Source organism: Candoia aspera, chromosome 1, assembly GCF_035149785.1.
Source record: "Candoia aspera isolate rCanAsp1 chromosome 1, rCanAsp1.hap2, whole genome shotgun sequence".
In the NCBI taxonomy this organism is placed as follows: domain Eukaryota; kingdom Metazoa; phylum Chordata; class Lepidosauria; order Squamata; family Boidae; genus Candoia; species Candoia aspera.
Window position 1 is genome coordinate 261,722,679 of NC_086153.1, and position 26,410 is coordinate 261,749,088.

The following is a 26,410-nucleotide window of genomic DNA, read 5'->3' on the forward strand; positions in this document are numbered from 1 at the left end:
AGCCATAGTCTGGATCAAACACTGGGCTAGCCCCATTGCCAACCCACTGCAATCTGGACTGGAATTTCTGAAGTTGTCTTAAAAAATAGTCAGGAGCAGCATGGGAGGTAAACATCTTAGCTGCAGTACAAAATTGCTCTGAGTAAACTGGTAAAGTGTTTGGAATTTGGAAGGTTACTTTATGCTTGCATAGTCCATTATCCCAGCCCAACCACAAATAATCAAACATAATTTTAATCTTATATTTTCACCCAGAAAATAGAACTGTTGTTGGTGATGGCATGGATATTAGACAATAAATGCCCATTATAGATGTTTTTTCATCATCAGACTGGTAATCACAAAATCTTGTTTTTTAGAGCTTAGTCAAGAAATTAAAATATGAATGTTGTAATGACCAGCCGCTCAAGCATTCACTCAATGACAGTCTAGAAACTTGTGCTCCATTAACTGTTTAATGAAGCGAAGTGTTCTGATACAAGGAAAAAGTTGTGAATGCCCTTTTCCTGCGCATTCTGCAGTTTAAAATCACAAACCTCTATTCCCACCCCCACCCCCGCCACTCCCTTCCTAAGTATGCACCCCTCCCTGGTACCAGCAGATGGCTTGAACGGTTACTGCCTGTTGACCTTGGCAAGGGGCATCTTGTCCTAACAGCCAGGAACCACTCTGAGACAAGGAATAGGTCTCTAGTGTTTTATTACTGCTACATAACAGAAAATCCTAACAAACTGAAGAAGCGTGGGAAAAACCCAGACATATAAACCCCAAAGGCTAAGGCGGGCCCGATCTGTGTCTCTTTGAATGGCTACCTAATTCCTCAGTACTACGCATGCGCTTTACAGCCTGGATGGGAGCCCCCTGCTCGCCATCCTTACTCATGACACATCTAACCCAAACAATATATTTCACACTCCAATCTTATTCCCCTTCCCTGCTGGCGACTCGCAGTCTGCTGACACAGGTTTCTGGATATCTTCAAAATGGCAGCGAGTTCGATCAGATGTTAGATTGACATTTGGTCAAGGAGGCTGATCAATGTATTTGAGCCAGGAATATCAATCTGGCTTCAATCTAGGCACTTTTTAGTATGATGATATCCTTATTATTGATTGGATAGGTAGTTTCAGCCTAAACTGGGCCCCAATAGATTTTGAAGTGATGCTGCTTACAAAGATTTTCTCAGCTCTTGTGATGGTATGAGGGGATGACCTTGGGAGATGGAGGTAGAGCTGCGGCCAGGGCAACAGTTGGATAAGCAGCAGCTTAGCCTGCAGACGGATTGTGGGAATGGCAAACATTTCAGAAGGGACCCTCCCTAATTCCTTGGGCTGTAAAGGCAACAGGGGAGAAATGTCCTTTCAGACTTGCAAGATTCTGTTAATGTAACCTTAAAATAAAGTAGAGCTAGTACTTCTGGGTGTGCTTCTTTGAGCTACCTCAGAAGGCTGACAGCTCTCCAGCCCTTAATTCTTTTGCTGTGTCACACCTATTGTTCCTACCTTCTGAGGACATTATGGAATGTCCATAGAATAAAAACAGCTGTCATGCATCAGCCATCATTTTGGAAAGTCCTCAAAAGCAAAAATAACACATAAGAGAGTAATGATAGTAGTGGAGACAGCACTCTGGGTCTGCCCCACACAGTTTAATGAGTGCTTTGGCCTGATCATATCCCATACTGAGTAGAAGACCTGGAGAGAAAACCAAGGATAAGATTCTGTTGCCACTGCCTGTTTCCATGTGGATTGCAAATCATCACTCATAGTTAATGGGGCAAGGCCAAGGGGAAAAAAAGAGTCATTAAGTTTACTAATTGCCAATGGAAAGAGTCCCAGAAAAAGAATTCTAAATTGTGAATGAGCCTGGGATGGCACAAGACTCCCCATCAACTAGAGTTTGAAAATCAAAACTTCCAAAACAGAGGAAACACAGTGAAATAGCATTCATTTCTTGTCATACAACAACAACGACAACAACAACGATGATTATGATGATGATGATCTGCTGGCTTTAGGTTTTGTGGAGGGACTGCTTGGGAAAAATTCCCGTAGTGGTCACCTCTCTGAATGGATCCCATATTTTCCCAGTTTGGTTATCATGAAATCAAGAACAACAGCGTAAGAAAGGTAATGTCTGGAACACTTCTGTTCTGCATATATGAAAAATATTTTCTAATACTGTCCCAGTTTGGTGCAGCAGTACAGAAAAAATTAAATGAAGACATCCGTTTGCTAGAAACGAAACAGCTAATTTGCAGAGAAATGTAAAAGAAAGGATAAGAAGCAGAGGAGGCTTAGCTTCTTCAGATCAAGACTGAGGAAGAATTTGAGATGTAGGATTAAAAATATGGCAATTTGTTCTTGGATTATAACAGCAAAACCAGCCTGTTGGTTTTCTTGGGAGTATTTTCTATTGTTTCTACAGACCGACAGTGTTACTGATTTATTATGTAATGCATAACCACTTAAAAAAAAAGAATAGATCTTTTCCACACAACATCACTGAATTTGGGCTTATATCTTGATAATTATTTTCAGCATTGCCATGATTCTAGCTACAGCATCTTTAACTTTCTTTTGATGTCAAAACAAGGGCATCTGCATATTATTGCGGGGTACTTGCAGTCATTAATTGTTAATATTCTACAATGATAATTAGTTCAGCCATCAATATATAGCTCCCCATTAGGGAGGGAAGCAAGATGAAGGAAAATTGAAATGAATTATATTATTTTATTGTTTTGTGAGTCAATCTACTCTATTAAAATCAACAGGTGTTTTACTAATTGATTCCAATGAATGGGGATTGCACCTTTTCATTTTCTCATGGGAAAAGTCACACTTTGCTTAAAATGTAGTAAAGGACAACTAGCATCAAGTGATTTGATGTTTGCAGGTCTCACTTTGTTTCTGTTCAAGGCATCCACATCATTACTGAAACAGTCTCGTTTTGTCTCCCAGAGCACAAAAGTAGCCTGCACACACACAAACACACACACACACTTGCTAATTGCCACATCAAATGGCCAAAAATGGCTTGGTGGAAACCTTCAAATAGCTGTGAAAAAATCCAGGCCATCCATAAATGCTGGGTAACTTTTGCGAGAAATTTCCCATCCTAGATTAGGTTACTCTGGTTTGGGGATGGGGGTGGGTGGGTTATCACACAGGAAGAGTCTGGACGCAGATTAGTTCTGCACCATTGCAATTTCGTAATGCCAGCTTCATCCTCAGGCTTCAACAGCACCTTTATTGTATTTTTTTCCATGATGGCCAAGAACACTGGCCTGCCCCTGAGACAAAGACGAAAGCAAAGAATCTAGTGTGTGGCTAAAATGTAGCTTCCCTTGCTTTGGTCATGCACCAGTGACGTGAGTGCCAGGGCTCGGATTCTGAACTCACAGAGAGCCAGAGAAAAAAGGCAAGCATTTTCGGCTTGTTCAAAGACCTCTCCTTTGTAAGGGGAATACTAAAGTGGCACAGTCTATATACCTACCAAAGCATGTCAGGAGTCAAAAAATCTTAGTGACCTCCTTTGTAGTGACTGCTATTCAGACTGTCTTCCAGACTTGCTATACAATTCTTACTGCTCTGAATTTGTCTTTTGTCAGGAAGCCCTATCAGCTCAACTAACGAATGTCCAATTTGGGTCACGACCTACTGCCTTCAAACTGTTCCAATATAAGTAACCAATCTCTTATCCTTGTCATTTGCTCTTCCTTTCATGAGAACCCCAAAGGTTAGATCTTCTTAGTAGGCATTGCTAAGCTTTCCTTTCTTAGCAGTGACCCATGGAATTGAACTCCACTGTTCACAGGTAAGTAAAGCTATTATAATCAACTAGGCTTTGAAGAGAGCTGTCTATGAGAACTGTCTGTTGTAATGGTCTGAAGTGATATAATTTTTTCATCCATGGATGTTTGGAATAGTTCTTTTGGAGACATACAGCATGTTATTTATATTATTTATTTTATTCATATTCTGCCTTTCCTTCAGAAACCCAAGACAGTGTATATAGCAGTTCTTCCTCCAGTTTTTCTCCAGAATATGTCTGAGCATGCTACTCATTCATTATGTTTAAGGACCATCTTATGCACTGTGGCTTGGATTCTTATTAGACAAGGGTAATAAAAACCATCCCAGAACACTAACACCTATTTGAAAGATAGGTGTTAACTTCCCTGCCATATGAAGACATAGATGTTTATCACTTGACTTCAGCATCATGTCATGACACCTTATATAAGAACCACCATAAATCAAAGAATAAATTGAGCATTAAACCAAAGAGACCATGCTTCATAATAGTGGCATATCACACTCTTTTGGGGAATGAAAGGGGAAAGGATAATCTTTTCTTTAGTATTTGGTGGGAGAGGATTGTTGGAAGGACAGCTGAGTTTCTCTAGGATAAAAGTATGAGATTAGCTCATGAGGTCACCTCTATCCGTCTTCCAAGTGAGAATTATTTCGAGGAGGTGGTTGGCATGAGTGCCTGGCTAGAATTATGGACAATGACTGCAAAAGGGTGTGTTGGTAGCAGATAGCATCTTCCTCTTTTAGTACCCCATTTAAGGGGCTTAAACATAGCATGAGTGCAGTTGACTCTTCCTGCTTTCATTCCTGCCCTTTAAATCCTGAAAAAATGTCAGAATGGGCCTAAACTAGCCCAGGAAATAGTGGTTTTTTAGAAAGTTATAGAGTGGAGTTCCACCAATCACCACCACAAAATTAAATATTTTGGATTTGTTTATTCCACCACTTGCAATTAGATATTTCTCTGGCTTGGCTTCTAGTGGCTACGAAGGATCCAGTACTGCAAATTATTATGCATAAGATCAACAGTTCTCTATTGCAGACTGAATTTCTCACCAACTTAAAGGAAGCAGTGATAAAGTGCTTGCTTAAAAAGCCATCTTTATACCCATCTGTTTCAAGAAACATCACCTGGTGTCCAATTGTCTATATTTAGCCAAGTGTACCAAGATGGTGTGGTGCTGAAGCTTCAAAGTCCTTAGGTGGTTCTGTTTATCCTTTCCAAATTAGAATGAGATCCTGGGATGTTAAATACCTCTGAAACAACCTTAGAAGTTTTTTTTTTTAAACAGTTGCTGTAAATATGAATAATAAAACATCTGTTGGGAATTCACTGACTCATTCCCAGACAGGTGGACTGGTTTTCTGAAATGTGGGATGCTCTTGTGTTGGTCAGTGCAATGTGTGTGCACTTCATATTTGGCAAGGTCCCCAATGTCCTTTAACAGAGAAGATATGGTTGAGAAAGTGGAAGTTGTAGGAACCTTGACAGAGAGAGTCCATGTGATCCTAGAATTCATCATATTTCAAGCAGGGAGAACTAAAGGTAGTAATATCAGCATTCCTGAATTCAAGAAAATGGACTGCAATAAGCTAAGAGAGGTATGCAGTGGGGTACCTCAGAATCTCTTCTAGGCCCAGTGTTCTTCAACCTTTTTATAAACGCCTTAGGCAAAGGGATAGAAGGGATGCTCATTAAATCTGCAGATGACACAAAGCTGGAGGAGATTGTTAACTCCAAAGTAGGGTTAAGATTCAAAAGGATCTGGACTTAAGCAAGGTGCTCTATCCAACAAAATGCTGTTTGATGGCAAGAAATGTTAGGTCCTACACATAGGTAGGAAAAAGCAGATTCCAGGTACAAGATAGGCAGCCCCTGGCTTGGCACTAGTACTTTTAGGAAGAATCTGAGTGTCCTGATAGATCACAGATTAAACATGACCCAGCAGTATGCTGAAGCCACCAAAAGAGCCAATGCAATCAATGGGGGTAAAATTGGAGGTATAATGGAAGATGGAGACCGTGAGCAGATGCTGTCTGCTGCTTTAAGGGGTGAGTCCTAATCTTCTTTGGACCCCCACCTTCCAGCCTTGGCTTTTTTGTTGAGGCTGCTGGGTGAGAATTTGGAGGTCCTGAGCCCCATATCTGAGGGGTTGGTGTAGAGTTGGATGCCCCTGGATGGAGTGGTGGGAGGCAGCAGGCTTCAATGGGCCTTGAGGACACAGTGGCCTCTCGCTGGAGCTTGCTGGGGCTTGCCGGAGCTAGAGCCCTGTATTCACCAGAGCTGCTGCTGTTGCCAGAGCTTTTGCTGATGCCCCTGGATGATGTCGGGTGCAATGGCACATCTCGGTGGCTGTGGGGTGCAGCGGACTCTGGCTGTGCGGCATGGGCGGATCTCGGTGCAGGAGACCAATTTCAGTCAGCACGGCGGACCTCGGTGGGATGACTGGAGGTAGAGGAGCCCTCGTGGCAATGGACCAGCCTCTCCAACACAGCAGGCCTGGGTGGTGGATCAGCCTTGGCAATGTGGCTCGGAGCTTGGGATAGTGGACTGGTGGCCCAGCTTTGGTGACTCAGTGGATCTGGGTGGTGTGGCGGGTTGCAGCATGGTAGATTGGCCTTGGTGGGCCCTGGACTGGTGGACTGCCTCAGTGCTGCAGTGAGTTTTGGCAGCGTGGTGGACCTGGTAGCCTGGGTGGTATGGCAACCCTGGTGGCGAGATAGGAACCAGCGCAGACTGAGGAACATAGTGGGTCTCGGCATGGTGGATGGGCCTTGGTGGACTCTTTGTAATATTGGTCTGGACAGTGGAGTGATCTTCGGGGGACTGTTTGGTGGACCCTTACGCTCGGTGGACTTGGAGCATCCGGATAGTGAGTGCTTGGCATTTAGAATTTAGGACTGACCATTCCTCCTTAACCATCTCAGATACAATCAGGGCTATTAGGGTTCCTCCAGGGTAAATGGGGTACTCCCTTTCAGGTGTGAGAGACATGGGAGGGAGTACGGACTTGGATGGAATGTGTGTAAGCACTCACCCTCTGAGTGAGAGGCAGGGGGTGAGGAGTAGTGAATGGAGTGCCCCTCCTGCTGACCAGTCAGAGAGGCCAAGGGGGGGGGGCACAGTGAGTGAATGGGTGAGCTGTGATTGGGCTCTGACAGTGCCGAGAGCATGAGCTGGTGCACTGGAAGGGCCCCCATCGCCTTGTGACTGATTGAGAGTGGGTAAAGTTGTATGAATGGAGGGATCCCTATTTTTAACCAGGGATTTTGGGAGTCCAGGACTGGGAGCTAATCCTGGCAACCCCCACATATTGGAGCCTCTGGGGGTTGCTGGGTGGGGCAGGTCATCAAGGTGGTGACAGGCTGGGGACATTATGACAGGAGCTGGAGAGTGGGCCATCATTGGGGAAGACACCCCCGGTTTTTATTACCAGCGGCATGTTCCCGCCCTCCATGCTCAAACCTAGGCCCTGGACAGCAGACTCATGGGGGCCCTGATCTCCAGCTGCTGCTTTGTGGTGCCAGGTCAGGTAACAACAAGGCCCCCCTCATATGTGATTTGATCACGGAGGAGGGGGCAGACCTGGTGTGTATTACCAAGACCTGGCTGGGCCTGGAAGGAGGTGTTCCTCTTTCGGAGATGTGCCTGGCTGGGTTTCAGGTATGGCACCAGCCGAGACCTCAGGGCCAGGGAGGAGGAATAGCTGTTGTCATCCAGGAATCTCTAGTGGCCTTGCAAGAGATCCAGTCCATGGCCCCTTTGTGGGGTGCCACAGGGCTTGGTACTCTCTCCGCCCTTTTTAACATCTACATGAAACCACTGGGTGAGATCATCCATCACCACAGGATGAGGTATCATCAATAGGAGGAGGAAGGAGTATTTGGTATGTTCACTGCCTTGAGTTATTTATAAAAACAATAAAGGCGGGATAGAAAAATAAATAAATAAAAATAAAAATAAAAAATATGCTGATGATACCCAGTTATACATCTCCATCCCGGGTGAAGTAAGTGATGCCGTGACCTCCCTTACTCAGTGCCTGGGGGCTGTGGGGATCTGGATGGGGAACAACAGGCTTCAGCTGAACCCTGGTAAGATGGAGTGGCTGTGGGTTGACAGCTCCTCTGTTTCCAGGAAATTGTCATCTTTAGTTCTGGATGGGGTTGCACTGCCCAAGACAGACCTGGTGCATAACCTGGGGGTCCTCTTGGACTCATGACTCCTGCTCAAAGAGCAGGTGGCAGTCGTGGCCAGGAGGGCCTTTGCTCAACTTTGCATTGTGCTCCAGTTATGCCCTTTCCTGGACCGAGAGGCCCTTTGAACGATCACTCATGCCCTGGTCTTCTCCCACATAGACTACTGTAATGTGCTCTACATGGGGCTACCCTTGAAGAATAACTGGAAGCTACAACTGGTCTAGAAAAACAGCTGTGCGGGCAATCTTCGGTGCCCCAAGGTCGGCACATATAACACCTTTGCTACACTACCTGCACTGGGTTCCAGTCTGCTTCCGGGTCCAATTCAAGGTGTTGGTGATCACCTTTAAAGCCCTACATGGCATGGGTCCAGGTTATCTGAGGGACTGTCTCGTCCCTATCACATCGACCCATCCCACCAGTCATGCAGAGAGGGCATGTTGCGGACCCTGTCTGTAAAGGAATTCCATCTGGTGTGGTCTTGGAAGCAGGTCTCTGCAGTAGCTCCTGTCCTCTGGAACATCCTTCCCCCGGAGGTGAGACAGGCCCCCTCGCTCCTGGCCTTCTGTAAAAAATTAAAAACCTGGTTTTGCCAGTAGGCCTGGAGCGGGAAGAGGAATGGCCACTCCTGGAGATGGCTGGTGCCCCAGGATGACCTTGGAATGGCCCTTATACTCACAGATGGATAGAGAACTTTTAGCCATCTAGATTTTATCATATTTTTATTTTTATTGTAGTTTGTATTTATAATAGTTTTGAATTTTAACTTTGTTTTTATTGTAAACCACCCAGAGTCCCTCCTTTGGGGGGGAACTGGGTGGTGATAAAAATCTGATAGATAAATAAATAAACAAACAAATAATGTTGGGATCGCAGGAAGTGAGAGTTCTACTCTATGCTACACTAGTCAAACCACACTTGGAATACCGTGTCCACAATTCAAGGAGGATATTGAGGAACTAGGGAATGTCCTGAGAAGAGCAACAAACATACTCAGGGGCCCGGAGGCTAAATCCTATGAAGAATGGCTAAAGAAACTAAAGAATAGTTAAAGAAGATAAAGAAGATAAAGATTAGGAGAGACATGATAGCTGCCTTGTAATACTTGAAGCGCTGTCACAAGGAAGACAGTGTAGATTTGTTCTCTGTAGTGCTCCAGGATAGAACAAGAACCAATGGGTGGAAGTTTTACAAGAAAAGATCCATCTCAAAATAAGGTTTTCCTGAATGTGAGAGCTATTAAGCAGTGGAACAGTTTCTCCGAGTTGCGAGTACTCCATCAGTGGAGGTTTTTGAGCAAAGGTTGGAAATCCATTTGTTTGGGATGGTCTGAGGATTCCTGCCCTGGGCAAGGGGGTGGAATAGAAGACCTTCAAGAATCCCAACTTTATGATTCTATTATAGTTCAGAACCTGAATAACCTCCCTATACAATACGTGGATGAATTTGATTGTGTGGTGATACAGTAGAAAATTGGTGTTTTATCCAGTTAACTGCAGAGATACAACCAGCTAACATTAGATATGGATAAAGATATGACTGAGTTGTTTTGTTCCCATGAAATTAATGTTGCAGCTATTAACAAACTAAATACAATCTGACCCATTTATTCACTAAACATTATATGAAGGCTTAGTTGGCAAGCAAGCCCAGTACTTGAGCTATCTGTGGAAACTGTGCATTGTAAGACGCCGTTTAACCTCACAAGCTGTTCTTAGTTATTTTGGATAACTGTGGGTAATTTATATGACCACTACAAACATTTCCTATCGGAATATACCCCTTGTGTAAGTTCTAATGTGCTTTAATCCTTCAAAGTGCTTAAATGCTAGCTAAGTAATAGAGGAAATAAGATGACTTATTTTAGGAAATATGAGGAACAACCTAGTACTTAGAGTGGATTCTTGACTAATCAACATTCTTTATTTAGCCATTTATTAACTTTGCTTAACCAGAATTAATGGCTGGGCAGCAACACCCATTTGGGAACATATGCAATCGGGTGGCAACAACAGCAATTTAGACATGATTAAAGGCAGAGAATCAGCCTTCCCACTTAAATATACATGAGTATATATAACAAGATAGATGGTATTCGTTTTAAGATCTGAAGTACAGGGTGTGATCTTACCCTCTTTTTCCCAGCCAGCCTCACAACTGAGTGAAAGATTAGTCTGATGGCAACTCCAGTATGGCTGATGAATCGGATGTAGAAATACCATGTGCGCTGATGCTGCTTGTCCTCTCAAACTCTTAATCTGTCTAGCCTTAAATTTGGCAGGAGCTCTTTGCCATTCAACTACAATTTCTCTCCCTCCCAGACTGTGTTGTTCATATCCTAAAACTATCAAATGCTTACAGAACAAATCATCTTTGGGAGGTTGCTGTTCAACTGGCATAAGTTCACTTATTTCATTATGTAACATCATTCATGAACTGATATGACAGGCCTCTCCTTCACAGATTCATAACCAAAGGCAGATAAGAGGAAAACCACAGGGGAAGTGGGAAATGAAGGTGTGGGGGTAATAGATAACTATTTTTATTAAATGTACTTTGACTTAGTTATAGTAAAGTCAGAGGACTAGATATGTGATTCAAATACTTCCCTCCCCCCCAAAAAAACTGAGTGTTGAGGGCTCATGTCTTGGTATAAGTTAGATGAGAGGTTGTGGGAGGCTGTTCTGAGACATGGGGAAGCTGAAGATATCTGGACAGCCCAGGCTGATAGAGCTGGATGAATAAAGGACACCAGAATATCCCATCCTTACAACAGGATAATCTTTGGTGGGACTGAGATAGTGAGAGTTTGAAACACTTGGTTCTGTGGGATCTCTTCAATATTATTGACCGTGGTCTCCTTCTTGGCCTGCTGTGCAGGTTGAGCGGGGGAGTTCCGACTGCAGGGGTTCTCCTCCTTCCAGAGTGGCCAAAACCAGTCAAGAAGAGGAGAGATGTTGATACGGAATACTCCACTGCAGGGGGATGCAGCTTTGGGCTTTTTCCTCCCTACTGTTTAGCCTATATATTTAACCAAGGAGAAAGTTGGCATGCACCAAGACTCAGCATTATCACCATTGCTGTTTATTCTCATCATAGATACCATCATGTGAGACCTGCATCACAGTGCCCCTTGGGTCTTGCTCAATGCTAACAATGTCCTGCTTGTAGCGACCACCAGGGAAGGACTGCAGCGCTGTGTTCAAACATGGAACAACCATCTTAGCCAATTCAATTTGCATCTCAATATCAAGAAGACTGAGCATCTAGAAATTAGCCCAAGCACCTTCACTATCCAGGTCAGTGGCAAAGACCTAGTGAAGACAAACTCCTGTTATTTAGGATCCCATCTGCAAAGTGACAGTGGCTTTAATGAGGCAGTGTGCATGAAGGTGAATGCAGCATGGTTGTGGTGGAAGAAGATCACTGGAGTACTCTGCAATAGGCGCATGCCAATTCATCTACAATCAAAAATGTATACAATGGTCAGCCCAGTAGCACTGTATGGTGCTGAGTTCTGGCCAATCACCAAAAGTGTTGAGCACCCTTTACATGCCATGGAGATGCACATGCTCCATTGGTCATTAGGTGTTTCCCTTCTCGACCACATCAGCAATGATACAGTCCAGCAGCAGGTGGGCACTGTACCAGTAACAGAGAAAATGCAGGAAAATCTCCTACAATGGTATGGTCATGTTCTACGAGCAGCACCTCACACCATCGCCTGCACCACCTACCACTTTAACACCAATGGCAAATGCCTGCGCGGAAGATCAAAGCAAAGGTGGCAGGACACAATTATCATGGATATGAAAATCATCCAGCTGGACCTGGTTGTTGCGTTAAGTCGCATGAAATGGTGTTCATTGATCCAAGAACAGACCCTGCACCTGTGGGAAAATATGATGATGAGGGTGAGGAGGAGGAGGAGGAGGAGGAGGAGGAGGAGGAGGAGGAAGAAGAAGAAGAAAAGAAGAAGAAGAAGAAGAAGAAGAAGAAGAAGAAGAAGAAGAAGAAGAAGAAGAAGAAGAAGAAGAAGAAGAAGAAGAAACAACCCCAAGGAGAGACACCATCCATTGGCACAGGATAAGGTATCATCAATATGCAGATGATAGCTAGCTATACATCTCCACCCCAGGCAGGATATAAGTCTCAGTGCCTGGAATCTGTTAGGATCTGGATGAAGAAAAACAGGCTTAGACTCAGTCCCTGGAGGACAAAGTAGTAAAAGCTGACTGATTCCAGAGCTAGTCCATCTTTAGCTCTGAACATAATTGTATTCCCTCAACTGGAGCTGGCTCACCCTCTGGAGGTCTTCTTGGACTCATAACTCCTGCTAAAATAACAGTGGAGGCCATGGCCAGGAGGGCTTTTGCACAATGACACCATGTGCACAGCATTTCTGGAAGAGAAGGCTTTGCTGACAGTCATTCGTGCCTTGCCACCTCCCATGTAAAGTTCTGACACAGTTGACTCAGTAAGTTTCTGACTCATGCATCCAGATGAAATGCAGATTTCAAATTTATTGATGACGTGTACAGATTAAAGCAAAAAGCCACAACTAAAAACCATTCTCACACAGGCTATCAAATAAAAAGCACACAGACACATCAGAATCCCCTTCACATTCCAATCCCCCTTTCCCTCAACAGGTCAGCATTCCAACTCTGCCCATCTCCGCCTGATACGACCTTGGACCCCACCATTAGGTGAAACATAATTCTTTCTCACCCTCAGCATCTCTCCCCCTCCCATCCAGAGCCTGACATGCATTGCTTCGATGGCAGAGAACACAATCGAACGATTTAACTATTCTTTGATTGTGGGTTCTGACATCCCACCTGGATGATTGTAACTCACTCTACATGGGGCTGCCCTTGGATGCTGCAGCTGATTCTACATGCAGCAACCCAGGCATTATTTATTTATTTGTTTATTTATTTAAATTTATTATAGCCACCCACTCCCATAGCTTCTGGGTGGCTTCCAATTCAAATACAAAACAACAAAAGCAGTTAAAAACGTACAACACGACAGGCATCCTGGACTAAAACTGTTGCAGATGCTGGGAAAGCCTTTAGCCCAGGAGAGGTCAAAAAAGTCACACACCAAGCATTTCTATAAAAATAATTTATTTACAGAAAACAAAAACAAAAGCAAAACATTTAAAGGACCTCGCTCCCTTTGGAGCAAGCCTTGCTGAGCTACATTTCCAGCAGAGAGAAAAAAAAGAAGTGAAGAACAAGTCCGGGCAGGTCCTCCCCCCAGGCTATTTTGCATGAAGCACGTGAGAGGAGACAATCAAATGCAACCTTTCACCCGGCCAAATGATTAGGTATAATAGTAGCTTAATCTGTTAGTAGGGAAACCTTAACACTCCCCTTTTTACACTACAGATTAAGATGCATAACCAATCTTCTCTGACACCTTTATATGTCTTTCCATTCACATTACCATTATCTCCCCTTTGGTTTAACAGAAAGTTACCATTTTTCTTCCTGTGTTTTTTCAAACCTAGGTTATTGGTCACAACTCCAAGGCTTTTTAATATGAAATGGCTTTTCATGCAGGCTTCAAAATCAAGCCTTTGTTTTTCTGTTGATGTGAATAGCAGCAAATCATCAACATAAATGCACAGATACATACAGCCTTGTTTGTCCTTCTTCATATATACACAGGGATCTGCTTTTCCTTTTTCAAAACCAAAATTCTGCAGTTTTTCATCTACTTTTTGGTTCCAGGATCTAGCAGCTTGTTTTAACCCATAGATTGACTTCTGCAGTTCACAGACTAGATTCTCCCCTTTTTCATAGCCAGGGGGTTGCTGCATGTATAATCTGTGGTCTAAATCACCATAGAGAAATGCAGTCTGAATGTCATAGTGGTTAACTGACATTCCCTTGAGTGCAGCAACTTTTAACAGTAATCTAATTGATTCACCTTTAGTAACTGGTGCAAAAGTCTTGTCAAAGTCTAAATCTTTCCTTTGAGTGAACCCTTTTGCAACCAACCTTGCTTTATATTTTTGGATTTTGCCATCAGCATCCCTTTTCAGTTTGAAAACCCACCTACAACCCAGACAGCGTTCATTGGGAGGTAGATTTACCAGTTTCCATGTTTTATTTTCTTTCAAGGATGCTAATTCCTGTTGCATGGCAGAATGCCAATTTTGTGCAATCTCAGGTGGTAAAGCATTCACTTGTTCTAAAGACTCAGGTTCTGTGAATATGTGAAAAGCCTTTACTGTTTCAGCCTGAAAACGTGATGGAGGAACGCCTTTATTACTCCTCTGAGATCTGCGAGGTAATACAGGGCTTAAATTTTGACTCCTATCACTTTCCTGAGAAGCATCTATCTCATCAGACAGATCTTCAATTTGCTTTTCTGGTTTAATGTCCTCATCAGGCAAAAGATCACCATCAGCAAGTCCTTGCTGTTCTCTTGTGGTGGTCAGTTCAACTGGAGAGCTAGAATTTAATCTCCCCCAGTTTTGTTCAGCAAAAGAAGCGCTTTTGCTAATTATTAATTTCTCTCCCATTATGAACCTGTAGCTCCTCTGGCTTTGTTCATAGCCAACAAAGATGGCTTTCTTTGTTGTGGGGCCTCCTTTCCTTCTCTGCTGTTTTGGAATGTGAACCCATGCAGTGCTACCAAACACTCTAAGATGGTTTACCTTTGGTTTCACACCATAAAACAAATGGAATGGAGTGTCCTGAATCATAGAGTTATACAACCTGTTCTGAACATAACAAGCAGTCGATAAAGCTTCTCCCCAGAACTTAAAACATAATCGTGAATCTTTTAACATGCATTCCATCGCATTTTGCAAGGTTCTGCCCTTTCTTTCAGCAACACCATTTTGCTGAGGGGTGTACGGGTTAGAAAGAATTTGTTCTATCCCTTTTTCCACTAGGAACCTTCTGAATTTGTGAGAAAGGTATTCTCCTCCTCTATCACATTGGAGTGCAGATACAGGCCTAGGGAATTTTCCATTTGCCCATGTCACAAAACTTTTAAATTTCTCAAATGCCTCATCTTTATGTTTTAAGATGTAGATAAATGTGTATCTTGAGAAATCATCAATGATGGTCATTGCATACCTTGCTTGTCCAAGACTTGGAGCAAAAGGACCAATAATGTCAGAGTGTACAATTTCCAAAGGTCTAGTTGTAACTCTGTCACTGTGCTTACTCACAGGAGCTTTCAGTGTTTTGCATTCTTTGCAAACTACACAATCTAAGTATTTGTCACAGGGTTTTATCTTTAGGTCAGCACACAGCTGTGGCATTTGTGCTATATACTTGTAATTAGCATGACCAAGTCTCCTGTGCATCAGGTGTACACATTGGTCATGATATGGAGTGTTGCCAACTGCAGCCTTGCAGCTTGGCTTCCTTGCATTTTGCACAATGTACAAGGAGTCTTTTAACATACCAGTAGCACACAATTTCCCATTTTTACGTATCTCACAACCATTTTTCTTAAATGTTATGATATACCCTGTTGCAGCCAATTGTGCCACAGATAAAAGGTTTGATTGTAAATTTGGCACATACAACACACCTTTTACAGTTTCTCCTAAGCAGGATAAATACAAGTCACCTTGTCCCATAATTTTGGTCACAGACCCATCAGCCAAAGATACACTTTGTCTTTCAGTTTTAGACAGTGACACAAAAGAGCTTTTACAATTACATAAATGACAACTGGCCCCAGAATCTAACACCCATACATCAGAATTACCCTTCTCAGCAACCTGTGCAATTTGGGTTGTCTGAAGAGCCTTCTTCTGTGTTGCCCTTGTGTTCTTCTGCTCTGTCTTTCTACTCTTGGGTCTCATGGCACAGTCTCTTTGCAAATGTCCAGCTGAACCACAAGTGAAGCATCGCTGGCTTGCTAGCGCTGTGGCCTCAGGTTCCTTTCCCTTCTTTTCCCTCATTTTCTGGTCTTGCAGCTTTCCAGAAGAGATGGGGGGGGATCTTTCCTCTCTCTTCTCCCATTCAGCGAGTACGCGCTGTGTAACATACGATGGGGTGAGGTCTGCTTCAGGCATAGCCTCCAGGGTACAAATCAGCGTGTCCCATGTTTCATTTAGTGAGGACAGGAGGATATAGGATTTTGTGAGAGGTGTAAATTCTATTCCTCTCTCCTGCAACTCAACAAACAGCTGCTGAATATAATGCAGGTGCTCAGGAAGGCTATCTCCTTCTGCAAGGTAGGCTCTGTACAGCTTTTTCGTCAGAGTAACTTTACTCCCTGCTGTTGCCTTTACATATAAGTCTCTCAAAGCGTCCCAAAGTTGCTTTGCAGACTGCATGCCTCGCACGTGGACTAGCTGATTGTCCTCAACTCCCAAGATAATGGTGGCTCTAGCCCGCTCATCCTGTCTCAGCCATTCAGCATTGGGATTTTGGGGGGTTTGCTCACCAATTGGCAGCCAAAGATTCTCTCTGCAAAGATACATTTCCATCTTCAGGGCCCAATTCAAATAGTTGGTCTCTGATAGGCGCTCCAGAGGCATCGCTGAGGGCTGGGAGGTAGCCATGGCTTCTTCCTTCTTTTGCAAGTCACCTCAGCTAGCTTCTAAGTCCTGCAGACCGGCAGTTGCTGGAAAATCTCCAGGTGGCTCCAAAGAAAATCTTCACAGGTCTTTGCTACCTGCCTTTAAATTGTGCACGAGGTGTGGAGCTGACCTCTCTTTTCTCTCTGGGTTTTATTGCGTTGTTTACTGGGCCCATAACCTGTTGCAGATGCTGGGAAAGCCTTTAGCCCAGGAGAGGTCAAAAAAGTCACACACCAAGCATTTCTATAAAAATAATTTATTTACAGAAAACAAAAACAAAAGCAAAACATTTAAAGGACCTCGCTCCCTTTGGAGCAAGCCTTGCTGAGCTACATTTCCAGCAGAGAGAAAAAAAAGAAGTGAAGAACAAGTCCGGGCAGGTCCTCCCCCCAGGCTATTTTGCATGAAGCACGTGAGAGGAGACAATCAAATGCAACCTTTCACCCGGCCAAATGATTAGGTATAATAGTAGCTTAATCTGTTAGTAGGGAAACCTTAACAAAAACAATCATAAGAATAACAATTCAAACCAAACCAAACCATGGGCCCCACAAACACATCAATCCCAGGCCTCAGACCAAAGCCAAGTCTTAAGTGCTTTTTGGAACCCCAGGAAAGAGGGCACCATATCTCTGTGGGAGGGGGGATGCTGTTATAGAGGGCAGGGGCTGCAACAGGAAGGCCCACTTCCTCAGTCCTATAAGATGTTTAATAGAAGGGACCTGGAGTGTACCCACTCCGCTGGAATGTACCAGGTAGGCAGAAACAGTTGGAAGCCTGCCCATATAACACAGCTCCTACTGGAGTTGCATTGACTGCCAACTTCCAGATGTAATTAAAGAAGCTGGCAACTTTAAGTTGTGTGGATTTCAACTCTCAGAATTCCTCAGCCAGTATAACACATCTTAAAGTTGCTAAGGTTGAGAAACACTGGTCAACATGGTTTAGAGCTCTGGGTGGAATCTGCCTGTCTGGAGAGATCAGGGAGGAAAGGCTTATAAAGGATTCTGTTACTGAGAGAATGTTGTCTTCAGGGACCTGAATGTTGAACCTTCTCAGTGATAGCCTCCCTCCTCTGGAATAGCCTCCTTCAGATATTCAGACTGTCCCCTTTTCTACTAAGTTTCCAAAGAGTCTTGAACACCTGTCTTTTCCAGAGGGCCTTGGGGATAGATGGAAAATTGCTTTACCTCCAAGGTATAGGCACATTGGTATGGGAGCAGCAGCAGAAGCTATATGTGTTAGTTGGTTTCTGTTTCTGATTTCTGCTCAAAGTCTTCAGCTCATAATGGTAGATAACTCTGAATGAATGAATGAATGAATGAATGAATGAATGAATGAATGAATGAATAAATAAATAAGCAAGCCAGAATGTTGCCAGGAGTAACTGGGATGAATTATTTAGGGAAACAAATACTGTTCCATCCTTTTCTTCTTCCATTTGTTCAAGTCCTTTTTCATTATTAGCTTTTTCTTTCCAAATTCCAGGTGCTGAAACAATATTTTCAGTTATCTAATGGTCAGGGAAAGGGAAAGACATAGACTTAAGGGTCCCTCTTGTTTGTCTCCAAGTGTTATCTCCCCATCTTGGCTGAGGATTCTGCGGGCTGCAGTTCCAACATTTTTGGAGGATGCTTGTGAAAGGCTAGCTGCAATCTGGGCTTTGATCCAGATACCCATTCTTCTCCCAGGGGAGAGACCTTCAAATACCACCCCCTCCCCAATACTGCAGACAAAAGAGATCCCTACTGCTACTTTTGTACCTGGCAGATATTTTCTGGATCTAGCCTCTGGATACAGAAAAGGCTTGCATTATTTTCATGACTGTTCCTTGATTATTTTCTTATATTTCAAATAGAAATCTTTGCAATATGGGTGAAATGCATGGGCTATATATTCATTATATTCTTTAAGCAAATCAGATATTGTCCGATAGTTGAGATTCAAATGCTAAGGAATGTAATTGGGTTTTCTCTTGTAAATTATTATTATTATTTATAAGTATTTTAATCATTCTTATAGAGGTAGAGATCTATAATATTTTTCTACATTATTTTGAATTCTAGATTTTTTTATTATTAAGATGGAATATTATACTGCAGTTTGCCTTTACAAGTCACTTTAAAGAATTTGAACCTTACGAAATGTAGGCTATAATGCAAAGAATAACAATAATATATGTGCCAAAACAAAGACCCATAGCTATAGAAATTACAATTATATAGCTTTACAAAGTATTACCACATTAGACAGCTAGGTTATTTGTTTGATCCTTTAAGGCAACCATTCCTAACATGGTCCCTCCAGATGTGGGAGTTATAACTTTAAACATTCATTAAAAAGAGATTAAACAACTCAGAGTTTTTTTTAATCACAGTACAGGTATTAATTAGCTCACCAATGCAAGAATATTAGCATCTGTAGCAATTATTGTCTGAGTGGGGTTCTCAATAAATAACTGTCACTATATGTTCTGTCTGCATTTACTATTTCCACCTTTCTCAGCTAACTTTGTGTGCATGCGTGTGCATGCATGCATGTACCGTATGTGTGGATATACAGTATCTTCTATCCCTATATTCTATCTCATGGTAATATTCTGGGCATTCTATGAAATGGAACATAGCCAATGGAAGTGCCACAAAACCTTTCTCTGTTTTAAAGGTGCCATAAGTCTCTGTCCGTTTCACACAATACAGCTGTAAAATAAACTTGCTTGACAAAAAAGTGATTTTTTTAAGCAAAACAGCTTGTAGAATGAGGTATAAAGTAAAACATGAATGAATCAAAGTAATGTCAGGTTTGAGGAGGCCATGAAATGATCCAGTCCCCTCCCTCTGCTTCTCTTAGGCTTATGAGTCCTGAGTGATAGTTTATATCAGATAAACTAGGATATTCATAACTGGGGGAAGCTGCTGTCTCTCATCCCTTCTGCACTGGTACTACTTTAGCCTTCAGTCACAAGCTAATCTGCAATCACCCACATCACCATCAACCTCAAAATGCTAAGAATAAGGAACAAAGGATGTCAACAATTGCTGCCCTATTCCAGCTTCCACGGGTCCTAAAGTTAATTAAAAAAGAGGGCTTCCTACCACTTGACCAAAGAGGAAAATACAGTGGTTAGTCCAGACCTCCCCCCACTTGATATTATAAACATTTTCTTGGTTCCCTCCACCCCCAAGTCAGACTGCTCAACCTGCAAAGGCACTCATGCCCATGAATAATCCACTAGTCAAAACCCAAGAAGGGTGAAGTAGAAGTTGCCTTCAGCAGAGGAACAGACTCCTCACCAACAGGCAGCCTTTTGGAAAGTTGCAAAAGGAAACCCTAGCTTCGTTGCTGTTTTGACGGCCATTTCGACCCAGAAATACATTGACTCAGCTCTCCAACGTTGCTGACCTTGTGCAATAAGAGAAAAGTGATGCTGCTCTGGCCCAGTGCAGAATCCTCACCTGGAGGTGTCCTCTGTTTCTTTCCCATAGCCACCTTCCCCCACTACACACAGACAACATTTTACATCAGGGTTTCTCAACCTTAGCAACTTTAAGACATGTGGGCTTCAACTCCCAGAATTCCCCAGCCAGCAAGGACTGGGGATTTTAAATTTTAAATTCCCTCTCAATTTTAACTGTAACAGCACACAGCAAAGAAAACTTTTCTCTTACCCTTTCCCCCAGAGAGTTTGAATGAAACCTTTAGCCTACATTTAAGAAACCTGCTAGATCACAGTCAGAGCCTTTGTAACTACTGGCTGGTTTACAAAGGTACAAGAAGCAGAATTAAGGACAAATTGTACAAAAGGAGAGGTGTATATATTGACTGCAAGGATTCTATCCTAAATGCAAACTAAACATACTGTGTTTGCATGTGGATATGACCTGATATTGTCTGGTACAAAAGGCAGATGGCTAAGACACTAACGATAATTATAGCCATCTTTGGCAAATAGTTATTATTTAGTATGAATCATCAGCAATAGTAACTTAAGCTGTGCCTTACAAGAAAAATGTGTAATAGCTCCCAGAACTTCAAATATAGGAGGTTAGATCTGTCCACAATTTAAAAAAAAAAAATCCCAGGGTAAAGAATTTTTTAATGATATCAAAAAGCTTTAAATTTCATCCACTTGTAACATTAATTCATTGAATTCAGAAAAATCATATCCTTTATGTTACAAATATATATTATTAAACAAGCACTCCACATGAACATAATTTATAAGGATGTTACCAAATATTTCACCAGAACTCAGAGGAATGGACAGTTGGTATGCCTTTCCCCCTCTTTCAAAGTGATTTTTTTTTTAATTGACATAATTGAGAATGGCCTTATTTAAAACAAAACATTCTATTTCCTTCTGTGGAGGAAGCATATTCTCTGAACATTGCATTTCACAGTAGACTCATCCACTTTATCTTTATCTTCCACTAATTATTGTGCATTAATATACTGAATAACAAACCTTAATGCCTCTCCATCTATGGCCTCTCCAGTCAATGGTAACTTCTTATAGTGCAATCTTAAATATATCTACTCAGAAATAAACTCTATTGTGTTTAGCAGGACTTGCTTTTAGGTCAATGTTTAACAGATGGAAGCTAAGCAGAATAATTCTGTTAAAACAGGAGAAGAATCTCTGTGAACAACTTCTGGCCAGACTTCTACTGATCTGGACAGAAGTGTGGGGAGGACAATTTCATTGGGTTTTTTTCTGATTTACCTTTTTGCCAGCTGAAATTGATTTTTAATATGGTCCTCTATTTATTCCACAGCATGAGAGGAAAGGCTTACTAATTTTACCCACTAGAAGACGTGTGTGTGTGTTTGCATATAAAAAAAGGGAGAGATCACTAGATATTAATTGGATAAACACAACACGCATACTAAATGTTGTGTATCATTCTTAACCTACAGCTAAAATGCAAATGAATCAAGGTGGATGTTATTGAAACAAGGTGTCAATGCAGAAAGATGTCACCGTGGAGCTGTAGTATAGGTTTGAAAAAACAGCTTCCTTTCATCTTCCAAGTTATAGGACTCCACAGGACATATACGTACCTACATGCTAACAATTAACTTAAATGTTGCATTTAATGGCAATAAAAAGCAAGTAGTCTTACCTGTGTGAGAATTAACCTATCTTGTATAACAAGGTTTGATGATGGGGACACATGGTGTCATAAACTGATTTAAGTTACATGACCTGATTCTCAGTTAATTATTTTACAATTCATTTATGTTCACCAAATGTTGGAGACCTTATTGCCAAAAGGTGCTTTAGCAATGCAGTAAACAAAAATGCTTTGATCAGATAAATGATGTGACAGAGCACTTTCACAGAAACATCACAGTGATAAAACATCTCTGAAAGATCACTACTTAAGTACAAAATAATTAATAAGGTATACAATTGCTTCTTCAAGTCAATGGTTTTGATAAACAGTTTGCATTTTTCCAGGCAACATTGTCATTTCTTTTCCTTCTCTCAACACTTTTCATCCAATGGGCATCCAAATATAAATCAAGACATGATCAAGCTAAACATACTGTAGGTCTCTTATGACTGCATGCAATATTCTTTTACTATTGTTTCAGCATGTCACTACATCATCAGTAACTATTAGAAGGCATCCAAAATGGTATGGCAAAAAATGAACCCAATGCGTTACTGCCGTGATCCTTACTATGTTATTATGTTATTGACTCTGGAGGTTCAGAAAAGCACGCGAAGTTTGCATAATTTGCAAACTAAAACCCTTCCATAAATGTGATTTCTCATGGCAAAACGAGGGTGCAGTGAGTTCTGAAGGGGAAAAATATCACATGACTATTTCACTATGTAGATTTTTAAAAAATAATCATAGGATTTGGCCTTTTCATGTGGATTAGCATTCTTAAAAGGAAGGGAACAATAATAGCACCAGTTTTCCTAATCAGTACTTTCAGTCTCCTTAGCCCTGATAACAAAAAGCTATTTCTTTCTTTACTTGCATTTTATTCTATCTTCTTCTAACACTTAACTCTTAACTTTCCCATGAGAGAGAGAGGGAGGGAGGAGGAAGGAAGGAAAAGAATGCATATGCCTTGTGGGGGATATAAAATACATGTATAACTATATTCATTATGCAATTGATAACATACCAACATCCAGTCAGCAAAAATCAATAGTAATGCTTTCTTTAGTTGTATCCTGAGCAAACTGGAAAAAAAATAGTGATTTTTGTTCCAAGAACTTTTCAGAAATCTGTAAAAGAAGCACACAGTGCCACCTTGTGGCTCTGGTTACATTCAAGAGAGAAATTATTAAGATGACAATTTTTCCTTTGAGTGAAGGTGACTCACAGCAGCTATGTAAGTATTTTATAGCAGATCACACACAGTGGAGTCCTTGGTGCTCTCTGAGCCTTGTTTTCTTGCAGACGTTTCATTGCCAGACTAGGCAACATCGTCAGTGCAAAGAGGGAGTGGGCCTTGCTCTCAGTTTATATACTGTGGCTTGCCCTGCTTGTGTTGGTGGGGGTGTTGTTCTCTCCTTGTTTGCTGCTTGGTTGATTGCCTGAGTTAATAGTTCCTTGATTAGGGTGTATTGTGCTGTTTGATGGTTCATCTGGTGTTAATCCTAGTGTTGATTTTTGCATATCTAGGTGTTCATTGCTGGCAAGGGAGTGTACTGGTCTTTTGGCTTTCCAGACCCGTACACTCCCTTGCCAGCAATTTGCTTTGATTGAGATCACACACAGCGTTTAGGGTTATCACTGCTCTTGCTTGTAGCTGTGTATCCTGCTTTTAATTCTTCCAGGTCCCAGGGTGTTTTATATTTTACTTTGTACTATGTACTTGCACTATGATTCAATACATTTGCCACAAATAAGAAGTGAAGTGAACCTTGGCTTCCACAAAAATGAGGCTGATATTTAACTCCTCTTATAGTTACGTGTCCAAGGCTGGGGTTAAAATCACTGGAAGAAACATTAACAATCTCAGATATGCAGATGATACCACTTTGATGGCTGAAAGCGAAGAGGAACTGAGGAGCCTTATGATGAAGGTGAAAGAAGAAAGTGCAAAAGCTGGCTTGCAGCTAAACCTCAAAAAAACCAAGATTATGGTAACCAGCTTGATTGATAACTGGCAAATAGAGGGAGAAAACGTAGAGGCAGTGAAAGACTTTGTATTTCTAGGTGCAAAGATTACTGCAGAAGCTGACTGCAGTCAGGAAATCAGAAGACGTTTAATCCTTGGGAGAAGAGCAATGACCAATCTCGATAAAATAGTTAACAGCAGAGACATCACCCTGACAACACAGGTCCGCATAGTTAAAGCAATGGTGTTCCCTGTAGTAACATATGGCTGTGAGAGCTGGACCATCAGGAAGGCTGAGCGAAGGAAGATCGATGCTTTGGAACTGTGGTGTTGGAGGAAAATTCTGAGAGTGCCTTGGACTGCAAGAAGATCAAACCAGTCCATCCTCCAGGAAATAAAGCCAGACTGCTCACTTGAGGGAATGATATTAAAGGCAAAACTGAAATACTTTGGCCACATAATGAGAAGGCAGGACACCCTGGAGAAGATGCTGGTGCTAGGGAGAGTGGAGGGCAAAAGGAAGAGGGGCCGACCAAGGGCAAGGTGGATGGATGATATTCTAGAGGTGATGGACTCGACCTTGGGGGAGCTGGGGGTGGTGATGACCGACAGGAAGCTCTGGCATGGGCTGGTCCATGAAGTCACGAAGAGTTGGAAGCGACTAAACAAATAAACAACAAATAGTTACATGAGTTAATATCTGCCTCCTCTGCATGCACCACACGGACATGCATCCCCAAATGTGCTTTGCTGTTCCAGATAACCCAGCAACCCATTCAGATGCATGATACTCTAGGTAGAATAAGTAATTTTGGCCCCTGAAGAAGAAAATCTCTCAAGTATCTCTCCCTGCACAGAGAAACACAATAACCATTTCAATAATTAGAGGTTAGAACTATAGCAATTATATATCCGTTTATGTGGATCTCTCTGAGCTGTATTAGATTTCTTTTTTTGCACATATTTATAGTACAGCATTTAATAAAGTAATCTAAATAAGGTTTTTGTTTACTTGGAAGTATACTAGCATGTATGTTCTTATGAGTCTGACTCACTGGAATTTCTTTAATGGAAATTTCAGTGTAATGAAACTTAGTCATCTCAGGAAATGCCTTTAGAACAGACTTGCAAATCCTGGAATGCATATACAATTTCTTCCATTGTTTACCTTCAGGAAATTATATCATCTGGAACAAACCAAGTCATTTAGTACAAATAACAATAAATGTCGATAAATACTTTTAAGAGCTATGAACTGATAATACATTATCTGGGCAAGAGTAATAATAGTATGAGAGCTATGCCATTAATTTGCTTGTTTGAATTGCTTCTAGATACGAAAATCCTTCTGAAGCACAGAATGATAAGCTTATGCCATTATACTTCTGTGAGCTGCCTGAATCTGAATAACTGAACAAATTACAAAATTCAGAGATGAGGAATATCTCAGGTAGTCCTCAGTTAACGTCTATTCATTCAGTGACCGTTCAAAGTTACAATGGCACTGAACGAGGAAACTTATAGCTGGTCCTTGAAGTTGTAGCTGTCGCAGCTTCCCCACAGTCACATGATCGTGATTCGGGCCCAGGGTGTATATATGTATGTATGTATGTATGTATACATATACATATACATATACATATACATATACATATATACAGTATATATATGCTTTTTGCATTTGGAATAGGCACCTGTAGCAGGGCAACCTTCAGAGGTCCATGTTAGAGCATAACGTACACATGCACACATGACTTTAATTTATACTCCCTCTCTAGTACAGAAACCCAGAAGGGGCATTTGGCTAAATTTCTGTGTAAACCTTTCTCTCTTTCTCTTTCTTTCTCCACCCCCCACCCCATTTGAAGTTAACTATCCAGGAAAAAACTTGCTAGAGACTTTTGTCTTACACTCTTCCAGGAAAAGGAGAAGATAGGGACTGCTCCAGGTTGCAGACTGAGAATTTCCCATGGTTCAGGAAAGAATTGATCACATGCAGACTTCAAGGGGCAGTGAGTAAGCACAGTGTGCTAGTTTATTTTCTTTAATTTTGGATGTGCTCAAGGCCATGCTCCATTTTTTTCATAACTATTTCTCCATGAGTCTTTCTTTGGATGATCTATTATTCCTTTATTTACACTTAGTCATAGAATCATAGTGTTGGAAAGGATTACATAGATCATCTAGTGCAATCCGTGCTTGAGGCAGGATCTGCTAAAACATTTCTGACAGATGGGTATCCAGCCTCTGTATGAAGACTTCTACTGAACGGGAATATGACATTACAAGGCAACCTAGTCCACTGGTTGACAGCTCTTACCATTAGAACATTTATTTTAAAAAATCCTAGCTACAATTAATTCATTGATACTATGAGGCAAACAATTTAATCATGACCAAAACTAGTCAAAGTTTAACAACCTCAACAAAAAGATTTGAGATAAAACAAATATGGACATCATTGGGATATAATTCTGTATAGATTTGCATTGCACAAGCCCAGAATAATCTTTTAAAATCCTAATTGAAATAGTAGGATATAGGGTTGATCAATAAATAGTAGTCTGACTTAGAAGTGATGAACTATATAAAATGTGCTTAATGCAGCTGTACTAAACTAAGAAAATAAAAATCAATAAGCAAAAATCCTGGTGTAACCAAAGCAATGTGGGTCAGTCAATACATTTCAGAGTAGAACAATATGTAACAGGAAGAAAGGGCTTCAAAAATTTATCTATACAAA